We start from the raw sequence: 6,862 nt of genomic DNA, 5'->3' as shown, positions 1-6,862 counted from the left end.
CACACGTGGTATTGAGATCGATCCCTCTAAAATAAAGGCAATCGTTTATATGCCTCCCCCTCAAACAGAAAAAGAAATTAGGGGGTTTCTTGGCAAACTGCAATACATTAGTCGGTTTATCAACAAATTGACTATGACTTGTGAGCCAATATTCAAAAAAAATTGAAAAAAAGAAGAAAAACATGAATGGGACAATCAATACCAAAGGGCCTTTGTGAAAATCGAAGATTATCTCTAAAATCCATCAATTTTAGCACCACCAATACCCAAACTACCTCTTAGGCTATGCATCACGGTTACAAACACGGCCACAGGTGCCATGCTAGCACAAGAGGTAGAAAAAGTCGAGCGTGCAATATACTACATAAGTAAAAAAATTCATTCAATATGAAACAAAATATAGCACCTTGGAAAAAACAAGTTTAGCATTAGTGTGGGCAACTAAAAAACTACGACATTATATGTTACCCTACACTACTCATGTGATTTCTCAACAAAATCCAATATAGTATTTGTTTGAACAACAACCTATACAAGGAAGAATATCCAAGTGGTTGGTGATGTTGGCTGAATTTGAACTAAATATATTCCTGAAAAATCAATAAAAGGAAAAATAATTACCGATTTTCTAGCCCAACATCCTATTCAAACGAGTCATGCAGAATTTACTCATCTTCCGGATGAAGAGATTCTCATGACGCAAGATGAAAAATGGGTAATGTACTTCGACGGTGCATTCAGTCAAAAAGGATGTGGCGTGAGAGTGTTACTCATAAGTTCAGAGGGAGCACATACTCCAATTTATGTCAAACTAGACTTTGAGGTTACTAATAATGCCAGAATGTGAAGCGTGCATTATTGGATTAGAAGCAGCAGCTAGCATAGGTGTGCCAAAATTAGAGGTATATGGAGATTCTAGTTTGATTATAAATCATATAATAAAAAATGGAAAATAAAGAACTCCACGATGATATTATACCAAGCACACCTAGCATCGAGCATTTTGAACATATTGATTTTAATTACCTCCCAAGGGAAGATAATCAATTTGCCGATGCGCTAGCAAAATTAGCCTCAATGATCAACAATCCAGATCATTTAAATATGATGCCATTATGTGTTGATAGAAGAGAAGAACCAGCATATTGCAATGCAATAGAGGAAATAAATGACATTGAAGGAGACAATCCTTGGTATGATCATATCCTCCAATATATTACCCATGGCCCTTGGCGGATGTAGAATATTTAGTGTGGAGGGGCACTAAATAAAAAAAATAAATAAAATGCTTGTATAAGGGCTTGAACCTAAGACTTTTAGTCCAAACTCAACACATTACCACTATGACAAAGATAATTTGATATTATTTATTGCATTAAAATTGTATTTAACCCATAAATTTACACACACTTAAATAAAAAATAAAAAATTTGGGGGGGGGGGGGGCGGTGCCATCCAGGCCCCTTCATAGATCCGCCTATGCTGGCATGGCACATATCCTGAAAATACTTCATCGAAAGACCAACAAGCCCTAAGAACACTTGCAGCCCAATATGGTCCATTAAATTGTCAATTATGCAAAAAGGGGCCTAATGGTCAAAGCTTATTGTGTATAGACTAACCTGAATCCACACGCCTTATGGAGAATACTCACAAAAGCGTTTGTGGTCCTCACATGAATGATAAAATGCTTGCTAAAATAATTTCACGATAAGGGTACTATTGGTCCACCATGGAACATGATTGCATACAATATGTTAAGAAATGTCTAGAGTATCAAATGTTCGCTAACTTACAACACCTTCCACCAACCGAACTATATAATCTCACTTCCCCTTGGCCTTTTTCGACTTGGGGAATTGACATAATTGGAAAAATATCTCCAACGGGAGCAGGAGGGCACGAGTACGTATTAGTAGCCATCGATTACTTTACTTAGTGGATTGAGGTCGCTTCTTACGTGAATATCACTTCTAAACATGTCGCAAGGTTTCTCGAAAGAAACATATTTTGTAGATATGGAGTTCAACACGAACTAATTAGTGATAAGGGATCTCAATTCAAAGCTGAAGTCGAGACCCTCTTAACTCGTTACAAAGTAAAACATCATCACCCATCTCCACATAGACCTCAAATGAATGGAGTTGTAGAATCAACAAATAAAAACATAACAATAATCATTAAGAAAATGGCAGAAAATTATAAAGACTGACCAAATAAACTATACTTCGCTCTATGGGGTTATAGAACGTCCATACGAACATCAATAGGAGTAACTCCATACTCCTTAGTTTTCGGAATGGACGTAGTTTAACCAGTCGAACTGGAAATACCGTCCCAAAGAATCGTACTCGAAAGTAAGCTACCAGAAGCTGAATGGGTAAGAGCGAGGTATGAAGTTATTCCTTGATGAACGACGAATAAGAGCTTTGCATCATGTACAAGTCTACTAACGACATATTGCGCGACATTTTAACAAAAGGGTACGACCCAAAAATATCAAAGAAGGTGAATTTGTACTAAAAGAGGTTAGGGATCCACCAACCGATCTAAGAGGGAAATTCAAACTTAATTGGATAGGGCCCTACCGCGTAATTTAAATTCTATTAGGAGGAGCTGTCAGATTAATGGATATTGGAGGTGATGAAATACGCCAACTAATAAATATTGATTGACTTAACAAATATTACATATGAAATCCAGATAAACTCGTTCATTCATTAAATAAATCATTTTTTTAGCATTCAATTAAAAGATTCTAAGCATTACACACTTTATTAAATAACACGGTAAAGTTCATAACAATTGGGGGGGGGTAATTTAAAAACAAAACATATACCATTCAAGTGTTCAGATTTTTTCGAACATCACGAAAAACTCTTCACACTTGGGGGGGGAGGGAGGGGTAATAATGCGAAAAAAATAAAAAAAAAACTTTAACACTCGTAGCACAGGTGTTGCGCGCAACTAAAACAGTTGCGCGCGGATGTCACGTACAATGGAATCAGTTGCGCGCGATAGGCTCGCCCAACCTTAGACGTTGCGTGCGCCACCTGATGACAAACTGTGAACCCAGAATTTTTGCGCGAGAATAAAATTGCGATTTTTTTTACTTGCGATATAAAGAGGGGCGTTCCTCGAAAATAACATATACTCGGAAAATAAAAATTGAGCTTTGATTTAAATTATTAAACAAAGTTTGATTAATTTTTCATTCAATTTCTACATAAGAGGTTGAAGAAAAATATAAAAAAATATAATACATTGCAAAGAACTACGCAAAGACCTGTTTTCGTAATACGAATACATATGCAATCTTTATGATTCGGTCAATATATATATATGTGTGTGTGTGTGTGTGTGTGTGTGTGTGTGTGTGTGTGTGTGTATATAAGCTCATTTTATTCCATTCGAAATTCAAAAAAAAAAAATAAGAGGCATTATTGAACTAGATAATAAATTAAAAAAAAAACATAGAGTGATTACACTTTATTCAAATTAAACTAATGACATATTGTGTAACACTCTAAGGTTTTACTATATCCTCAATTGTCATAGTAGACGGAGGATTAGTTTCCATTGCAGTAGTTTCAGCAACCTTAGAGCTTTCCCCTTTGCTCTTCTTTTTAACCCAAACATTGTTCTTCAATTTAGGGATTGGGGTCTTTGCAACTTGTTTTCCCTTTCCTTTGACAATTGTTGGGGTCTTCTTGCGAGTATTTGGTGAAGGTTCTTTAATCTTCACCCCTTGTTGTGCAAGTTTAAGAGGAGCCTTTCTCTTTGGTTCCATCGAACGATCCTTAGGAGATTAGAAGTCTAATTTTCTTCTCACTCATTTGTTTTGGCCATTAGGAGGAGTAGTGGTGACCGAATGCATCAAAGGTTTGGGTGGATTGCGAGCTGAGGCGGCTTGATTTTGTGATCGAGCCCTGTTTAGTTCACCCTTGTCCGCCGCATTCATCAAGCCTTGTAGAAGGAGGATAACACAATACTCCAGTAGGACTTTGTACTACCCATGAACCCATCTAGGGAGACTTGACCAATATTCCATCCAATGAGGCATCCTTTCAAGTTTAAAGATCACATCTTTATGAGCATCACAATCCTGAGGGGGGATAACTTGTTTCATTCCATATTGTCTCATCACCCTACAAGGAAAGATGTAAGTAGTACTAGATAGGCCTAAAAGCCTAATATAAGGACAATAAAAACTATTTCCAACCATACTACTTATGTTCCACCAAGGAATCACAAAGCGTATGTTGGGAACCCCATGACATAAAAACGACGTCCATTCTTCTTCATTCTTGTGTTTGTAGAGAATTCGACGTCCAGGGAATGTTCTCACTCCATGAGCCTCAAAATTTTGTGGCTGTTCAACAATTTGCAAGCGCTCCATGAGCCAAATCTGAAAAAAAAGACGAAGAAAATTAATTTGTGACATTACACGAGCAGGTGGAGCGCACATCAAAATCAGTTGCGCGTGCCATCCGCGCGCATCGAAGAAGATTGCGCAGGACAGGCCAGCGCAACTTCCTAACTTCATTGCTTTACGGCGAAAAAAAAAGTACGTGTAATAGGAGTGGACTTCCCGTGCAACCATTCTCGTTAGGGTCTCCTCTAAGGCGATTCAAGCATAGAACGGTATCCGCCAAAGCTAAAGGAGCGGGTGAATGACATCCCTCTATTTTCTCTACTATGGACACCATGGAATAATCTCCGTATTCTTTACCTATCCTAAGTAAACAATGGACAACAAGACAATAACATAAAGCACGAATTTTATAACGTTGTTTAGTCAAGTTGTCACGAGGGGCGACGAAATGTGAAATAAATTGAATTAATCCACGCCTTCTACTTTTCCAATGTTAACCATAACATTGCCTCTCAAACAATTTTTTTTTTGAAAAACAGGTTTGGGATCTGACAAGTTAGGGGCATATGTCACAGGGAGAGTATTTGTAGGGAAGCCTAGTAGAGCCTCAAACTCGCCAGGTAATGGGACAATTTTATCCCCTTTAAAAAGAAAGAGATGGTGGTTCGAGTCCCAATGACTGACAGCAGCATGGAGAAAATCAAAGTTTATAACTAGTTGCATATAACTCAATAGAGGGTCAAGGTGGTATATTTTGAAGGCTAATTTATCCTGAGTCAAAAGGGAAGTGACCCATTGTTTCAGCCGTTGTTTAAAGGTTTTTGCCATTGATCAATGTAAAAAAACAAAGAGAAATTTATAGAGTTTAATTCTATTTAATTCTTTATAGCACTACTAAGCGAATAAATGCGAGATGATCAAAAGCCTACACAAAACCACGCTTAAATAGACCCAAGAGGGGCAACTTTTTGGAAATTTTCGCTCTAAGGAAAGTTCACCCGCAGGTGGCGCGCGCAACTCACGAGTTGCGCGCGCAACCAATTTACATGCGCGCGAAAACTGCGCGCAAGATATCCAGTTGTGCACGTCTTTTCTGTCGTGACATGTCGTTTTGATTTATTTTCGTATTTTGAACTCCATAATAACGGAATGTTGACGAAATCTTATGGATAATTATACGCTTAAATTTGTTAACTCTTGTGTCCTTTTTTATGCTTTATTTTATTTTCATTTTCTTTTATTTTCTTATTTTCCACTTATTTTCCTTTTTTCTTTCTTTCTTTCTTTTTCTTTTCCCCTTCTTTTTCACTTTCTTTTTCATGTCTTCTTTTTTTTTTTCCTTTTTTGTTATTTTTTTCGAGGGGGGTAAGTCGAGAACCCTTTCCCTCCCTCGAGAAAATTTTTGCTTAATTTTTGCTTTACGAAAAAAATGGAAACAAAAGTGTAGGGAATATTTCAAGCATTATCCCAAACTTGAACCCTACTGTGATCATACATTTAAGCATGGTGGCGTCCAAAGGGAAGGAAGCTAGAGCAAAAGAGTCTCCAACAAGTTTTAGGAACTTTTAAACCGTTCAAAAGGTGAAGGTTACACCCCTTAACGATCCAGGAGATCGTTAATTCCAATAGGTCAGGAACCATGACAGGAAGTTCGGGGATGAAGATACAAATCCAGCCTAAAAGAGATTGAACTTGCCCTAATAATAGGCCTCTACTTTATTCTTCTCGTATTCATGTGTGCTTTCTGACTAACATGCAATCAATAGGATTAACCTAAACCTGTTTATCTATATTGGTTGAATATTAATGCACAAATAAAACTATTATTGACGATCACTTGAATTATAATCAAACTAACCCTAAACAAGATTATTAATTATCTTATTAAGTGTGATTACAAGTACCAATTCCCTTTAAACATGCATAAAAGGCGTGATCAAGCAATAACAATAAATATAATCAAGAAACATAACATTAATATTCATAATAATAATCATAATCATAATAATAACAATTATAAAAATAATCATGTTAAGACATAATATTAATAACAAGATCCTTGGCATGATACTAATAAGATTAATAACAAACCCTAGCATATCACTAAACATCAAAGATCAAATATATAGCCCTAACATGATACTAACATGAATATTAAGAAAGACAATAGGAAGCATCGCAGTAATCATAATAAGCATATTTGATATCATAACCTTTTCCCTAAACATAATACTAGGAATCATCTTGTCATTCATAACATCAAACATCCTAACATGATACCAGGAATCATAATAACAACCTAGACATGATTTCTATATCATAATAACAATGCAAACAATTAAAGCACTTACTTGGCTAACTCGTATCTCTTTCTAATAACAAAATACACGCGTTAGTAACTTCAAGGAAAATAATAAACAAACAATTAAATTAAATAATAATAATTGAAAGAGAGATTTGGGACCAAACCCTCAGAAATTAAACCTT

This window comes from Chenopodium quinoa, unplaced genomic scaffold (assembly GCF_001683475.1).
Source record: "Chenopodium quinoa cultivar QQ74 unplaced genomic scaffold, ASM168347v1, whole genome shotgun sequence".
Classification (NCBI taxonomy): Eukaryota; Viridiplantae; Streptophyta; class Magnoliopsida; order Caryophyllales; family Amaranthaceae; genus Chenopodium; species Chenopodium quinoa.
The sequence above is the reverse complement of the archived record's forward strand: the minus strand, read 5'-3'. Positions refer to the sequence as shown.